We start from the raw sequence: 18,709 nt of genomic DNA on the forward strand, positions 1-18,709 counted from the left end.
CGTGTTACTTACAATTAAAAATTGAAAGAATAGTATATGAAATTAGATAGGTAAAGTAATGAACGTTTCTCATAGCTATCATGTATGACATACATATGTAACAGATGTTTGTAACTATCATATATGACATATGTAACAGATGTATGTAGCTATCATATGTGATATATGTAACAAATTTGTAAAAAATGTAAGACAAAGTTTATTCGAATAAAAATGATTTGTTGAGAGAGAGAAAAAAAAATATATATATTTATACGCGCGCGCGCGCGCGCGCGTGTGTGTGTGTACACACATATATATATACATATATATACACATATTCTTACCGAATTGATAAACTAAATTGAAAGAGATATCATCGACTGTCAACGTTTCAAGCGAGTTTTGCGGCGTTAGCCTCGCGATACTGCAGTATTTTTACCCTTGAGAAGTTAATAGGTAATCGCAATGCGAGCTAACAACTATGCTGCGGCTCATATGAAATCGTTACCTGCAACTTTGAAGCTCGCCTGAGCGGATTTATATTCGTGACTGATCTTGACAATATTACTATCTTTTTTTTCCGTATTACTTATCTATTTCGAAAATTTCGAATGTTTCTTCTTCTCTCTGTTGTACAACGAATGAAATTTGTTCAATACGTAATTCAAGTAACTTATCGATTTGCAGACTATAAATTTAATCAAATTTGTATAGAAGTAACGCAGTAGCTCCAATGGAAATTTTTAGAAAATTTGAAAAATCTGTTTCCGTATCAGGCGAGAAAGCGAGGTTGCATCTCAAATTCGTGAACTTCAAGGTCATGATAAAAGTAAATGTATACAGATGGTCACAGAAGTATATATATTCTTTGAGGATATCTTTGTATGTAAAAAAGAAAAAAGAGGGGAAAAAACGTATAGAAATGTTTATTTTTTGACCAAGTTGTTTTCTCGAGTCATGATATGTAATTAATATGAATTTACGATCGATATAAATTATATTATGTACTTGAAATTTCCGTGACATGCATTTTGAACGTTGTATATGGAATAATAATACGCTTGTAACGTTTGTTTCTAAAATATCGAACAGACGTGATATTGTTTGTTGTTTCGAATACGTAATTCAGTATGCATTCCTAGCTACATTGAAAATCATTGTTTCTCGAGCTAATATCATATGTTTACATATATTTATAACATTTACAACGGAATCGAAGGTGTATCCTCTTCTATGTAATTTTAAATGTCTCGATATAGTTGTGCATTATTTTATTTAATAATATATTACATAGATATATACATATGTACTTTCATATAAAAACTAGTTGTTTTTAAAAATAGAATGAGTTAGATAAAGATCAAATTCGATAAAGTAATTTGATAAATTATTATAAAAAAGCGACTTTAAAATATACACCAGCAATTAATAAAAGAAAAAAGTTGAAAAATAAAGGATCATTTTCAGTGTGAAATACAATGAGTAACTTTAACGATTTACGCTTGAATCGTTATCGAGGTAAGAGAAACGGATGAAAAAAAAAAAAGGAAAAAAATATATAATAACGAAGTTATTAACGAACTGCAAAAACATGAATGTAAACTATCAAATATTCATGGTTTATATTCGGTTCGAGATGGCATCGGTAATGAGAATCGCATGTATGTAATTACGGTTAAATTGTGTCCTAGTGTACATGACTGATTGTTATTTTCTCATAAATGTAACGGATACTTTGTTTGCGTAGATAGTAATGAAACGAATGACTCATCGGTATGGATGATTCATTGGACAATTTTTTATCAGTTACTTATTGACGTTAAAAAAAGTGAAACCCTTGAGATTTCTCATCGAAGAAGATCAACGTGTTTACGTCAAGTAACAGTAATCATTCGTGGTGACACGTGAAAGAGGAAAATCCGGAACTCTTACGAAGAAACTGTCGATGAAAATCGAGTTAAAGTCTAAGAACCATTAAAAATTCTGACGTCGACTTTAAGAAATTATTACGTATACTATACACACATATAAGTTAACGCTCACTAACTAAATAAACTAGTTAATATATACTGACCGTGATACTTTTTTTCAATGACATGTGTATATGTTGAATCGAATTAAAAAATGCAAGATAAAGTAAGATAATCGTAAAGTAAAGAGTAGATCGCACTCGTGTAATCTGTATAAATCGTGTAAATGTTACGAGCACGATAAGAAGCGAGATCGGTATAAAATTGCTTCAAGGATTGGAATCTTTTTCTTTTCTTTCTCTCTCTTTTTCTTTATTTTTCTTTAAAATAATATATAGAAACGATTAAGCTGAGTATTAAGAGAAAGCATTAAGATGAGCAGAGTATTGGCGTGCGAACTATTTATATATGAGAACGACGTTTATGAATTTAAGCATAATAAGATATTATTACGATTAAATTATATATTAACTGAATAATGAAACATTTTATGCTCGAATAAAATTTCTCTCTCTCTCTCTAAGAGAGAGGATTACACAAATATAAATAATTAAAGAAGACCGTTAATATATGATATATGTATATGTATGTACGTGTGTAATCTGTAAAGATATCCAGACGTGTTGTCGGAGAAATATAAATATCGTTTGTTCGAAGTACTATTCTGCTGAGGGTCGTGGTAGGTTATGAGAAGCGGAGAGAAACTCTTACTTATATCTTTTCCCCCTCCTTTCTCGTGAGCTCTGCCTTTAATTTCAAATCTCACAATACAAATGATCTTACTAAGCACGCAAGATATATACATATATGTATTTACTAACATATGATGGACAATGGCCAATAGGACATCGATTTCTACGTCGTACATAGATATGAAATTTCATTCGATTTGTAACTTTTTTTTTCTCTATTTTTCCATAGTTCAAGGTTGAGAGTCACGATATAATATTATATTTGATAGTCAAATAATTATTCCTATAGTTATTTATTAATAAAGTTATTCCTATAAATAATATTATTTTTATATGACATACTAATGTGCGTATGTAGTATAGAACATATCCATTTCATTTTTATTTTTTTTCCTTTTATTCATTTTCAATATGGAATTATACATCTCTTTCTCTCTCTCTCTCTCTCTCTCTCTCGATTTAAAAAGTATAAAAACATCGAGTAAAATAAGTTCGATATCGACAAAAGAATACGGTGCGAGCTCTTTTCTAACGATTTAATGACATTTTTTACGAGGATATATATTTACAGTATGTTGTGTGCACGATTATCGGTGATAAAAATCTACTAAACTAGGTAGACGCTGCTTTATCACGAAGAATTAAGTACACGGAAAGGCCAAAGGGAATAAGAAAGAAATGGAGAGAGAGAGAGAGAGAGGAAGGGAGGGAGGGAGGGAGAGAGTGAGACAGAGAGGGAGAGAGACAGAGAGGGAGAGAAACAGAGAAGGAGAGAAACAGAGAGGGAGAGAGAGAAGGAAAGAACAATAATGAGAATATAAAAACGAAAGAGAACAAGTATCATTTTTCAATAGATATCTAACACGCGTAAACATAGATAATATGTACATATAAATTCATGATTGAGTTTTGTTTCGATTTTTTTTCACAACGCGAGGCACGATCTCTTCTCTCTTCCCCTCGCTCTACTTTTATCGATTTTACGCGCAACATATGTTTCGAGCCGATTATTCGCACGGTACATTCGCCACTAGTATAGAACAAATGGCTATGTGAGAAGGGAGTAATACGTTTTGTTATAAAATGAAGCTTTGCATCGTTCCTTTAATTTAAGCGGATAAAGTAAATAAAGCTGCATACCGTTTTGCTAATACTCTATCCGATTATAGTTGTTTTCTCTGTTTTCTTCTTTTACTTCTTTCTTTTATCTGCATTAGAGATATGTTTTAATCGATCTCAAATAAAAGTTCAAATAAAAAAAGATCGATACTTCAATATTTTTTTTTAATACCATGTTTGGAATGTACATATTAATGTATATACATGTGTATATATATATATATATATAATCATGTATAAGAATGTATCATAGCTTGATATTCGATCGTCGCAATGCGTCAAATCGCAGCTTCATTACGGTCCAACTGGCAGACAAATAGTAAATAAATATTCATGAGAAATGAACCGCTAACGTTTTCTGTTTGATCGCAACGCGGATGACAATCTTGTTGAATTTTACATCGATAAGAGAGGAAGAGAGAGACAGAGAGAGATTACTAATTAATGATATTTAATATTTGAAAGATGTGCGATTTTTTATGTGATCCTTTGTTTCTATAAAATTATATTGAAAGATTTGTAAAAATTAAAAAAAAACAAAAAAGAAAAAGGACGCAAGAGAGAAAGAGTCAACTTTTTCTTATCGTCTATAAATAGTTAATGAGTAAACAATGAAAAAAATATGTTAAATTCCGGTGTATTTTCAATGATAAAAAATTCGATAAAATTTTAATATGATGTAAACGTTGATCCTTTAAATTATTCTCTATAAATATCGCTTATTATTCAGATTAAGAGTATCATTTTTCTACTCGTTTTATAAAACAAATTAATGAGAGATGATTACGAAATTATATTAAGTTCCATGATATACTCTGGTTATTTTTTATTTTGAACTTTTCTGAAATTATTTTATCTACTATATATCATATGTTTTTTATATTTATTTTCTATATATTCTAGTGATTCTATTTTATTCCTTTTTTACTTAATAGCGAACAAAATAATTGTAATGTATCTCTCTGTAATCTTGTTTTATATTGGTATTGATTTTTAATTAGTTTATTTTATTCTGACAAATTTGTGATACGAAAATATTTCTTGCGTGTTTCCCTTACCTTGAACTTTCTTTTGTTCTTCTTTTTTATATTATAACATGGAAATCCACGAAGCAAAGTTGTTTGCGAGCTCAATTCGCTAAAGATAATCAAAATGGACTTCGTCCGCAACACATTCACAATCAAAAATAATTACTCTTTCAGTCATTCGGTGAGCTATGACAATGGAATGTTTATTGTGCATGTATGTAACAAAGTTTTTAATAAGATTTTAATACTTTAAAATGCGATGATAGTTTAATAATTTATATTACAAATCATAAATATCATACATATATATTATTATGGTGTTTTTTTCATATAATTTATAAATAATAGATTATCTTCAATGAGAATTAATTATAGTAATCTCAAATTATATTTTTATTCCATAAAAATATTGTCTTCCATATAGAACGTTCTGCATGCATGAATCAATGATAATTGGACAAAAGATTAGTAATAAAATGTATTCTACATTAGATCATGGATTTTTTTGTTAAGTCTATTGCATTCCAAAGAGATGATTCATGTTCTTAGAATTCAAAAAATTCTAAGATTTTTAATCTAAGAAATTGAGTAATAGTTGACACTAGAACGTTGATATCTGTAATTGGGAAACCAAAATATTCGTGATAATTCAATTCGCAATAAATCAATTTTCCGCGAAAATGATTACGAAGGTACAAGGAAATATTGCAACATAATGCAAGTGGAAAAAGACTGATCGATTATATTATAAAAACTTATAAAGATAAACTAATGTGTATACGTCGAACGATGTTTTAGTTTCTTTTTTTTTTTTTTTCTGAAAATGACCATTTCGCGTTTAAATTTATGATTCCATTCTCCTAGAATTATCTCACGTTGAAATCTTGTTAGTGTCATACCATCGGTTGTGTTAGTTTTTATAACGAGTGCATCTCCATAGAGACATTTTTTATTGATGATTTCTACGTAGAAGAAAAATGACATGACTAGCGAAGGAAAAAAAAAAGGATAATAATGAGATAAAAAATATGAGTTTAAGAAAACTATGGGAGAAGAAAGGGGGCAAGAGGAGAAAAAGAAAGTAACTTACCTTTTTCTTCCTGCTCGTAAGATGGATAACAAAGTTCGTTGAAAATAATGGCACGATAAATTGATAACTCCGAGTACGCTTGCAAATACGCGTGATAAACGTGCAAAAGATATATGTATATTATCACGCCTTCCTTCTATCGATTTGACCTATATATCGATCTTGGATCTCTTTGTTCATTTTGCATTTATACAAAATCTTGATGATGTTACCGAACGGATGTATAATTTATTTATTTGTAAATTCAAACTCGTACTTAATAGTCTACGTATGTATCCACGTATGTGTATACATATGTATAAATACAGTCAAATATCACGTAATGAGAATTTAATTAAGATGAAAACGTTTTTCCTTACCCGTGACACATCGATTTCTTTTGATATTACATGATTTCCTCCTTCCATTATTATTGTTATAGTATGAATTCCTTTCGATTCTACGTGGAAAATATACTTATCAAATATGATAATAAAGTTTCAAAGAACATACATATTTATAAAAACGGGTCTTACAATCTATTTGTAAGTACGTCATAGACGTTTTTTTTTTTTGTTAGAATTTATATATGTATATGTATTTAAAAGAAACAACGTACGAGGAAATTTTTTTGTCATATATAGATTATCGTCTAACTTGGAATGTTTTGTTTATTCTGCTTTTTATTAATAATCTTTTTTTTTTAGCGAAATTCGACGAGGCAATATTTCACACTGACGAATACTCTTGTCCGGATGAACACGCTGTAGTTCATGCAGATCGATTGTTTACATATGAATGTCGACATAAGAATGTCAACGACTAAAAATAATAGGCGACATTGAGAGGAGAGTTTTCGTAGTATATTAAATAAATATTAGAAACGTACTTATTTCATTTGTTATTTTCTTCTTTTTTCTTTTTCTTCTTTTTTTTCGTGTCTTTTAACGATCACAGCTTCTTCCTTAAGATAGCGAGACGCGTAATAACTTAACTTACAATTAGAATTAGAGAAGAATTAAGGAACATGTGAATATGTATATGTATAATATGACATATATATATGTGTGTGTATGTATGTGTAATGTATATATATAATATATATATAATATAATATATATATATAATATATATATATATATGTATTATATAAACAATATTTATTAATCCTCATACATCATCATCCAAGACCTTGTTGACCCAACTACATACTGACAACTTTGGAACTAACATGCTATTTCATTCGCTTATCAACGTCAGACGCGCGTAGTTAACGCGTGACCAACAATTTGTGGTCCTTCTTTATATTTTTAAAATTGCTATTTACGTAAAGCTTTCATTATAGCTAATTTATGTTGTCTTTCTGAGATAATACTTTCGTGTACGACTGATTATCAAAATATGCGAGAAAGAAAACGCAGAGATCGAAGCGCCAATGCCGTACAATTATATCATTATGCTTCATACAATACAACACAATACAATACAATATAATATACAATGCAATACAATACAATACAATACAATACAATGCAACACAACACAATACAACACAACACAACACATCACATCATTGTCAACATTCCATTTCATTTTTCGTAGACATTAATCGTTTCGCATGAGACAAACAACTAGTCTCCTCGATAAATTCTCTAGTAATTGCGAAATTTTACGAGCTGATAAAGCACAAATAGAAAATTTACAGAAATCACGCGTTCTCAATATTGCATTATATAAAAATAGATCGCCAACAATCCTGCTGTTCTCTTCCTCATATTTTAATCATCATATTTTTTTATCTTGTTTCTTCTCTCTTCTCTCTTACGCCCATTCGCGATATTATATATGTGGTCGATCGCATTATTTTGTAGCGCGTAATTAATAGATAGATATGTTACGTTACGTGCGGACATAAAATACACGTTACATACATACACGCATACGATGAATCACGAGATTGGAATGATTCGCACGTTTCTAAATTTTTCCTTCAATTTCAATCTCTCTCTCTCTCTCTCTCTCTCTCTCTCTCTCTCTGTCTCTCTCGTCTTACATACAAATCTATATGTATAATACGTCACAAATAAAATTAATATTAAAAGGAACGATGCGACTAGCATGATCATTCGGTATATATTTTATGTACAATTTGCGTTACTCAAGGTCGAGTTGATTAGATAATGTATATATTTACAGATAAGCTATGAAAATTTGTTGTGTCTCTAAAGATGCCAAAGAATCATTTTGCTTTATCTTTGATATGCCTATAACGCAGTATCGATATGACTTTTCTTTATGTTTTATTTCTTTCTCTCCATCTTATCTCATTCTCAGAATTTTTCATTCATCCACTCTACCTCTCTCTCACTTTCTTTCTTCCTCTTTTTATGACACCCTACCGCATACGTTGCGTTTATTGCCTACATTTCAATAAAAGTCTTATTCATTCAAAACGAAATAATAATATTATTACTTGTGTTAAATAAGACGTAAAATAGTTGATTAAATGATTTCATGATAACGCGAAACATGCATTTACAAATATTTATTTCGGTCTTCTCGTTTCACATTGAACGACATTAATAATGGATCCTAATACGAGCGCATGACTACTTGTAAATGTAAGTGCCTGTGTAGGAGTAAAGAGATCGTTTCGTCGATAAATCGAAGGATCGTACCTGTATATATTTGTTTTCTTTTTTTTTTTCAATTTCTTTTTATCTTATGTACTTTTTTTTTTTTTTTTTACATTGATCATCTTCCAATACAACAGTGGCACATATGTATATCGGTTCGATCGTTCGACGTAACAAATAGATATTATAAAATATAAATTAAAAAGGGAAGAAGAAAGAAGACGGACACACGATCATAGTTATATTAATAAGTTAGATGAAGTATAGAAAATTATATTTAAGATTCGAAGTATGCGATTGATGTAGAGAAAAGTGAAAATAGAGCGTTGACAAAATTAAACGAAGATTTTTCTTCGGGGTATTTTAAGAAGAAAAATATATTCGAAATGTCGAAATAAAAGAAAAAAAGAATGGAATGATAAAAAAGACACGTTTGAATCGGTTCGCTTTTTTCTTTTTATCATTATATGTTTTTTTATTCTTAGAAAACGATTCCCGTTAAAGAAATTTTTATTTTCCGTTTATTCGTTCGTCGCTTTATCTATCGTCTTTGACCAAGCCAGTCTTTTGTAACATCACATGTATATGTGTGTGTGTGTATATATATATATATATATATATATATATATATATAAAACACATATTGTATAAGAAGAAATCACTTTGTTCGAAAGATTATCTCGACTCGAGTTGATATTGTCTTTGTCGAATAGACAAACTTTTTTATCTTTATCACTTTTATCATTGCGATAGGATTTCACAAATTTACATTGAAAAGGAAATCTTATATTTTTCTGTGTAAGACATATATAGTTGATACAGCCATATTTGTTCTTGGATGGCGAGATAACGATAGATCTTTTCTCGCAATATATTTCGGTTTAACAGATACACGTATCATAACTGTTTGAAGGAGAAAAAAAAATACATGAATAAAAAAACAAACAAACAAAACTACAATAACTTTTTTCCTTTCAGTCATTTGTTATGAAAAAAACAAATCTCATTTTGATAAGGGTCATTTACGTTCTCCAATCGTAATTATAACTAAGTTTTAATTTCACTTTCAATCAAATGCATGTATTTGAATTTTTTGTATATATAGATAGAGAAAGATTTTGTTCGTCATTACAGAGAATTTTCTCTCTCGTTACATTTTCCATTTAGATTTCTAAAAGAATCGATCAAATCTAGAAATTTTTTGCAATTTTCCATTCGTAGTCTGACCTCACTCTTTATTTATATATCTTTCTATTTCTTTACGTTTTACACCTGTTGTTGCCACGAGATTGTCTTTAGACTCTTTGTCTATAAATAATTCTTATTAATTATACTCGATACGAATTTTCTTTCCCAATTTTTTCATCAATCGCAAAGAAATTAATTAATAACATATACGAATGTTACACAAAACTTTGATTTAAAAAAGAAAATTCAAAATATAGAGATATTATTTTTTACGATGAAAGATAGCGTACGTAGATTTTTGAATTAACTTCGAGTATCGGTCCTACCACATAAAATTATCAAGAATTTTAGTATATTTATAATAAATAGTATAGCAACAAGATATGCAATATAGTCATTAATGAGTGTTTCAAAATACTATAGTAGGGTTGCAACAAAGAATTATAATCAAACTACAGGATCAATTTTAACTTGGATCACATCTTTCCCACACTCAAGTTACATCAACAGTTCGATGCAGGTATTCTCAGAAGGATCATTGTCATTTATTAAGATATATAACTTTGGAAAGGTCAAGTTATACAAATTAATAATGTTTGAGGAGTTTCCCATAACTGCTGACTTATTGATATGCTAAGAACTTACTCCATTTTAAATTTAATGCGCAAATCTTAATAAATGTGACCGCAAAATTAAATTTATTATTTAAAATCACTCCCAAAAGATTTCATTGATAAATCTTTCTATAGGCCATATATTGCTTCCTTGACAAGATTAATTGATACTTTAAATCATTATTTATCCAATTCTGTAACACAAAATGAGATTTCATATCTATGGTGTAGATCGATTAATTGACGATATGGCTAAATTATCAGGCAATCTAAGTAAACTTATTCTGGATCTCTGGTTGATAGCAATAACAGAAATTAAAAAAAAATCTTGATGTTTGGTTAGCATTCTCTTGGAATGAAAATTCTCTTACTAATAAAAAGATTTACGTATATAAAATAAAGTATTTACTTGATAATATTTAAATTATTATATATATATATATCAATTGTAATTATTATAAATTGGACATATTACCATAAAAAAAAATAAATAAAAAGAATAAAAAACACGCCTTTAAATTTTTTCCTTATCGAGGAAAAATATGTACATACACACATATAATAATTTTATTCACAAGTTTATATTTTGCAACGTAAACTGGGATACGTCGCCCGTAATTGAACTTATTACTGAAATTACAACCGAGATCACAGATGTCTTCGTTATTAAGATAAAATAGATGCATTGAAACGATGATGTAAATATAAATGTCAAAGAGATAATAAATATAATACGTTTAAGATTAATTTTATGAATGAATGAATATATATATAGATAGATAGTAGATAAGTAAATACATATATATGCGATAGTATATACCAAGAAAGCACTTACATAAACGTACACACGTAGGTACGTACACATACAAAAAATGGCACTCGTGTTACATCTGCATATATATGTTCAAAATAAGATATGACACATTTATATATATATATATATATATATACATATATATATATATAAATGTATCTCGGGATAAAAATACTTGGATTTCCTCTTCGGTAATTGACTATACCTATATCCTGCGTGCGTAAGTCTCTCTCGTGCGCGTAACGAGTATCTTCTTTTATATAGAGATGGATAAATGTAGGACAGATAAAAGAGGCAAAAGAGAGATATATCTATGTATACAAAGTGTGACCCACACAGATAAATACATTCGGGAGTGCCGCTTCTGACGATCGATAACTAGAACTTAGAAATGCTTTTAGGAAGTAACGTGCACGCGATATTCTCTTTCCATTGCTAAAGTAATATTGTCTTTTCTAGTTTGTCCTAAGGCAATAATCGAATACGTGTACTTATGTCGTTTTAAGAAATGATAATTAAAAAATAATTTATGAATTTACGAAGAGTTTTACGTGTGCGTGCATACGTGTGTATGTAAAGGAACGATTTAACGATATGATTTGAGAACTATTATTGCTTCATTCTACGACTAATTATATCCTAATAATTTCAATGAATCTCGTTCCATGACATTGATATATGTCAATAGTCTGATATCAAAAGTACCAACTTTTGTTCTTTATGAATCATTCCGATTGTAACTACGATTGTTAAAGTTATATCGAATCACATTAATTATTTCAGCGATAAATTAGTCGTTCTCATTCTTATCTCCGATTACATATAAACGTCTATATATTTATCAATGATTGATACTACGATCGTCAATGGTAGAAAATAATAGTTATGACATTGTCGATGTTCCTATATACAATCATACATACATACATATGTGTGTGTGTATATATATATATATATATAGACACACATCGCACATACGCACACAGATCATAGCGATATCTTGTATTTCTGATTAATTACCAATTAATTTATAATTTTACACATTTTATATTTTATAAATTAACAACAAATGATCGAGGAAAAGCGAAACGATCATATTTTAGAAAAGCGATCTTATGATGATATAATAAATTTGTAATCGAATCTATATATAAAGAATTGTGTATTACTACTATTCGAATGAAACTCGTGCAAGGCCATAGAAATCTCTACGAACTTAACGCCTACGGATATGGATTCAACTATGATTGACTACGATCAATTTAAAAGTATTCATCGAAGCCTATAACTCGTTTCCTACGCTTATAATACTGAAAATCTCTTCTTCCGTCGTTTTTACGATTGAAAATTCTCAATCTTATAAAATTGTTCGATCGGATCGATTTTATATATATTATCGAATTAATTTATAATTATTAAATAATAGCAAATAACTATATATATATATATATATATATATATATTGCATCAGTTGGCACGTAAGAAATAATCAATTTGATATTCCCTTATATTTCATCTGACTTATTTCCCTCTTTCACAATAAATACATACCTACATCTTACGTTGTTACGAAAAATTTTTTATACCGAGTAATAACTATAAAATGTGCACGTAGAAATATATCGTAGCTTAAGGGTAGAGAAAAATAAAGAAGAAATTGCGGTAGTCTTTCGTAGTTCTGTAGTTCGGTGCTTGACATTAAGCACTATGCTTTCTGTATGTGGTGTTACACAGTAGCCCGACTAACAATGAGTTCATCAGGAACTAGAAACAATAGCCGTATTCTTCTCATAAAGTGAGGTGAATTCGTCTTGAATATTTTTAGACCAACGTATGCTGACCCTGGCATATACATCGTGTGACTGTTATTCACCGAATACCGACGATTCAACATCCCTTTTAATAACTTTTATATATTTATTTTTACCTAGAAATTTTTTATTTTACGTTGGGAATCAATGCGATCGAATTGATATTAATTTTAATTTGGATTTTTAAAGAAATTCAATTAATTCAAAGTTCTCGTATTTCAATAATGAGATATCTTTAAATCGTTGGCTTTGGATAAAGTAGAATAATGTCCGGAAATATCCACTCTGCATTTTCGAGGGATACACCGATTCAATCTTCGCCACTTAACGCGATAAATATATGAATAAACTCTATAGAACAGGGGTCCCCAGTCCTATGTTTGTAAGCACCATGAAGCTAATCGATACGTTTGCTTCTAAACACCATCTTATTTTTTTTTTCTATCACGATTAATATGTTTGTTACATTAACATTTTTTTAAATAAGATTTTTCTAAGTTCGCTCTTACAGATTCAAACTTAAAATATTGTTTTATGTCAACGATTTGGAAACTTTGGAATTTATTTCATTTTCTTTCATTCAGTTTCATCCGATGAAAAATATTCTCACGTAAAACTTCTTCACGTGAAACTTCTCAAGTAAAACTTCGTTAGTATGAATATTTTATGGAATTTGTTAACTTCATCTCTTTTTTTTTTATAATAAGACAAATAATAAATTAGATTGATTGTTAATTATAAGAAAATATATGTACTTTTTTTTTTTTTTTTTCTTTTTAATAAGTGACAATAATTTCCATTATTCTACTAAGGTTGGGGACCTCTGCTTTATAGGCTGACCTGTTAGAATTATCGCGATTACCACGATCACTTGTTTCGTAAGAACAATTTGGGCCTACGTTTCAGATGACGACACCAAGTACAAAGTAATAAAAAGCTATGTCTATGTCTTTTTCACGGGACAAGTGCAATCATTACTATTACCTACAATCTACATACATTTAAATCTACTACTACATGCGCAATGTCATTGAATGATCTCTGGTCATGTTATTTCTCGTGGATTTAAAGTAATTCTCGTTGATATATATTATAGCTATTATTAAGAATGTTCAATTGAATAAACTATTGAACAAACAACATAATTTTTATATGACGAATAATATATATATATGTATATACATAAATAAATAAATCACCGAACATTTCAGTATATTTGATTTAATAACAATTATAAGTCTCTATTCATCATTAATTCCTAATAATTTACATCGTTACATTTTCATAATACATGTATATATATATATATATTTCTTTTCTAATCAATATAATCTTTTTGCAATTCGATAAGCGATTGTTGCTTCGAATGTTATAATTAAAATCATTAGACCAAATAAAGACCCAATAAAATTTCTTAATAAAATCTACGAAATACCTTTGAATAAATTCGTGACCAATATATATCTTACGTAAGAGAGACTCGTACGCCATCACGTTTCATGAAGAACTGAGAATGTCCTGGTGACTTATAGACCGTAATATATGTATGTACATACATTAGAGATATATACGTCTGACGACACAAGGACAACTAGAAGTCACGTATCCTGTCCTTATTCCCATTCGGTATATGTACGTCCCGATAAAGTTTCCGTTGAATGTACAAGTAAATAAATAGAGGAGAACGCTCTAAGAAGAAAGAACGATAAATGTTACGCGAGGTCGGTGAATCGTTCGTCAGAAGTTCCCCTATTACTACCCTTCCCCTTATCAGCTGTTTGTTCGAAGAAGAACCAAACTTGATTCGATAACCTCTTCTTGTTTAAACGTATATGAGTCAAGCTTTGAACGACCAATTAAGGACGCCGCCTGTCCATAGGCAGGTCGTTTTTAAACAATTGCTCGCACGCGCAAGTAGATACATAACGATGTAATACGCACAACAGTTTCGTTTAACAAGACTCAACGAGAGAGAAAGAGAAAGAAAGAAAGAAAGAAAGAGAGAGAGAGAGAGAGAGAGAGAGAGAGAGAGAGAGAGAGAGACGACGGTGACCTTCGTTGAGATACCATTTTAGATGGGATCATTGTGGTTGAGCAGCAAATATTATTATTACATTGTACACTATTGATCACAGATCGTACAATTACACGCGTATGGCTGAACCTAATCCAAATACGAGAGTTTTAAAAAAATGTTAAAAGCAAAATATTATTGTGTTGTATAGTATTAATCACAGATCGTACAATCACATGTACGTACGTGCGTATATATGTATGTATGTAATGTACCTAACTCAATACGTGCGTGCTTTTTGAAAACGTTAAATACCGAAAATATTATTGCGTCGTACACCACTATAATCACAGATCGTATAATCACACGTGTGTACTTATGACCGAACGTAATCCAAATACAAACTTTCGAAGGTACGTTCTTACTTATTATACGATTCGCATGATTTCTTTTTCTTTCGTTTTCTTTCTGTTATTGATCTTTCATATAATGTCTACGCGAACGAAAAGAATAAACGGGAGATATATTTGTGAAATCTTTTAGAAGAAAATTTTAAGAGAAAAAGATTTATTTCCTAAGAGCAAATTTCTTGATAAAAGAAAAACTGTATAGAGAGAATAATAGGTTTCAGAGTTTTATTGAAAGTTTCGTGAAAAGCCAGTGAAAGAGAGAACGAGAAAGAAAAAGAGAGAGGGGGGGTGGAGGAGGGAAAGAAAGAGAGAGAATTTTTAAACGAGTCTTGAAAGTAGAGAAGTAGCAACGGGATTATTAAAAACTATGAGAAACATAGTCGTCCGTATAAAGAAGTGAATTTTTTTTTTTTTTTTTTTTTTATATATAAACAAAGAAGACATCCTGTTCTTGGTAACTCATTAACTGTAACTTGAATAATTAAGTGCGCTACGCTAGGTAGAAATACGACACTAAATGGTTTATGTTTTACCTTAACCTTTGGACTTATATACTTTAATCGAAACGTCAATAAGGCTTTACGACAAATTTTTTTGCATGATAGGTGATGTCTAAGGATGAAGGTCACGTGTCATGCTTCTTCGCGAACAAAGAAGCGTAACGCTAACGTAAAAGTGCATAAGACAATATATTATAAGATAAATGCGCAAATAAACCTTTTAAGGTTCGATTAAATCGATTGAACAAAGATGGTTCTTAGGATTCGTCGAGTATGAAGAGCAAAGAGGTGCGATCGGCATATTAAGTAAATAAACGATAGACAACGATGTATTAATCATTATTATTCAACACTCTATAGATTTATTCAGAGATGGCGAATGATTTTTCCATGAATTTTATTTTACACGATGGATTCATGAGGTAAATATATACAAAACATACGTTAGAGGTCATATCATTGCTCTTAACGTTCTCACTTCCATTGTTCTCAAGAGTATACGAATATTGGCGTACGGAATCGATGTAAATTTGTAAAAATGAATGCAATCGTGAAATTATATAGAATTTATATAGAACTCTATATCACATATGTGTATATGTGTATGTGTGCATGTGTGTATATAAATAGCTACACTTGTTCGTGACTTCGAAGACGTTCCATTCGATTTAAATTTACTGTTTTTTTTTTTATTAATACTGTAATTACTCAAAAGCGATGGTACCGAGAGTCACAAACTCTGTAATAATTAGTGATAGCAAATGTGAATAAGAATGTACAAGAAATGGTTGATAAATTTTCGAGGATTGACGTATTAAAGAGAAAGTAGGTATAATTTCGAAGCTACGGTTGAGAATTACGAAGTAAACGATGCATCGAATCGGTATATTAATTAACAAAAAAAAAAAAAAGAAAGAAAGAAAGAAAGAAAAAATGTAAGACTCTTTGAACTACTTTCAACCGGAAGACTAATTAAAGAAAATAAGAGAATCCGATAAAAAAAAAATTTCTCTTAAGGGGAAACAAAATAGTTTCTATTGAAGGATACTCGTTAATTACCAAGTGCGAATTTAAATATAATATGATAGCGTGAAAAATACATTTAATTTTACACGATGCATTTGGCCATTATGGAACGTAATCGAAGGATCCTTTTTTTACGAGTATTTTTAAATTTATCGCGAGTCGGTGTATTTTTTAGCTTCTTTTTTTTTCGTTTCTTTTCTTTTTCTTTATTTATAAACAACGATGCAAGTGTTTAAAAATGCGCTTGTCATCGATATAAATAAAATAGTAGATGCATTCGGCCAAAGAAGTTAGAGAACAGTGAAACCCCGACTATCTGTATGAACTTCAACTAATCGATCGTGTGGACAGTGTCAGCCGGCAGTGGAAAAAATTCTTTTGCGAAAGAGATTTATATGTCTTTATGCTTTATTTTTTTTCTCTCATCTTTCTTTCTTTCTTTCTCTTTGCTCGCCTTTCAAAAATTTTTTCTCGTATGCACGTATATGTGCATTTATAACGCACGTTAGAAAACAAAAGGAAAACATAACGTAAGGTTTATAAAAATAACATAAAATAATTAAAATTGTACGGTTTGTATGACCGTAAAATAACAATAGTTCGTAAATGCATGATTCTCACAGTACATGACATCGCAAGAAAATAATTACAACGATTCTTACTTTTCTTTGTATTTGTATTCGTTCATCCGTTTGTTGTTGTTTATTATTTTTTTCATTTTTTTTCGATGAAGTATTTTTTTACACAAAAAAGAAAAGAAATAGAAAACACAAAAGTGTTCGTTAAACGAATGCAAAAATTAAAAATTCAATGATTCTGCGTATTCTTTGCTCGTATCGAGTTAAAAGTCAGTTCGAATGCGAGAAAGTAGAGTGCAATATTACCCAATTAGTTCGCATAATCGAGGCTTCACCATATAGCGTTTGCTTAGTCACAGATTGCTTAGGCACGTTCCTTTTCAACGAACGAATCCAAAAGCGACAGTCACAGCAAAACGTATAAATTGGCGTTAAATATATGTATTTACAAAGAGGTCGTGGCAAGAGAGAGAAAAAGAAAAAAAAATTTATAATAATAATGATAAAAAAAGACAAGAAAAATCACTATCCTTTTGTCTTCGCTCTACTTTCGCATAATTAATTAATTAATTGATTAATTGATTAACTAATTAATTTGTCCTAGATATGTAATGTAAGATCGATCGTAAACGCGGCACGATGTTTACTGCATTTTAACATCATAAGCACGTCGACTGTGTGTATGTGTGTGCGCGCGCGCGTGTGTATAATCTATGAACTAATTCGCATTAGAACTAATTACACTGTATTCCCTTGCGGATTTAGGGAACCAGTGTTTAAGAAGAACCGTTGTCTATCTAATCTGTCTATCTATCTATCTATCTATCTACGTATCTATCCATCCATCTATTTATGGATTAAAAAACAACCATGATGTTCGAGAAATAACGTTTCGAACCATTTGATTCTTCATGATTAGAATCGAGTTTCGATTTCGTCGTTCAGTACATAAGAGATCAGCTGATCTTGAATATCTTTAACACACATTGCAGTTCGACTTTCTTATATCATACTTAGATCTTTCGAAATCCTCTTCGCACGATCATATCGCAAAGATTCATTATTAATTTCTATTCTTCTTTTCTATACTATTACAAATTTTGATTAATTTTTCTTTCTCTCATCGAAATCGCATCGATCTGTATGAAAACACAATAGAATGTCTCATTTTTAAATGGAACCAGATAACAAATGAAATTTTGTCTACGCAGGGCTATAGGGAAGGAGGAAGGAAAGTTGTAATGACATTTTAAGTTAG

This window comes from Vespula pensylvanica, chromosome 8 (assembly GCF_014466175.1).
Source record: "Vespula pensylvanica isolate Volc-1 chromosome 8, ASM1446617v1, whole genome shotgun sequence".
Taxonomy (NCBI): domain Eukaryota; kingdom Metazoa; phylum Arthropoda; class Insecta; order Hymenoptera; family Vespidae; genus Vespula; species Vespula pensylvanica.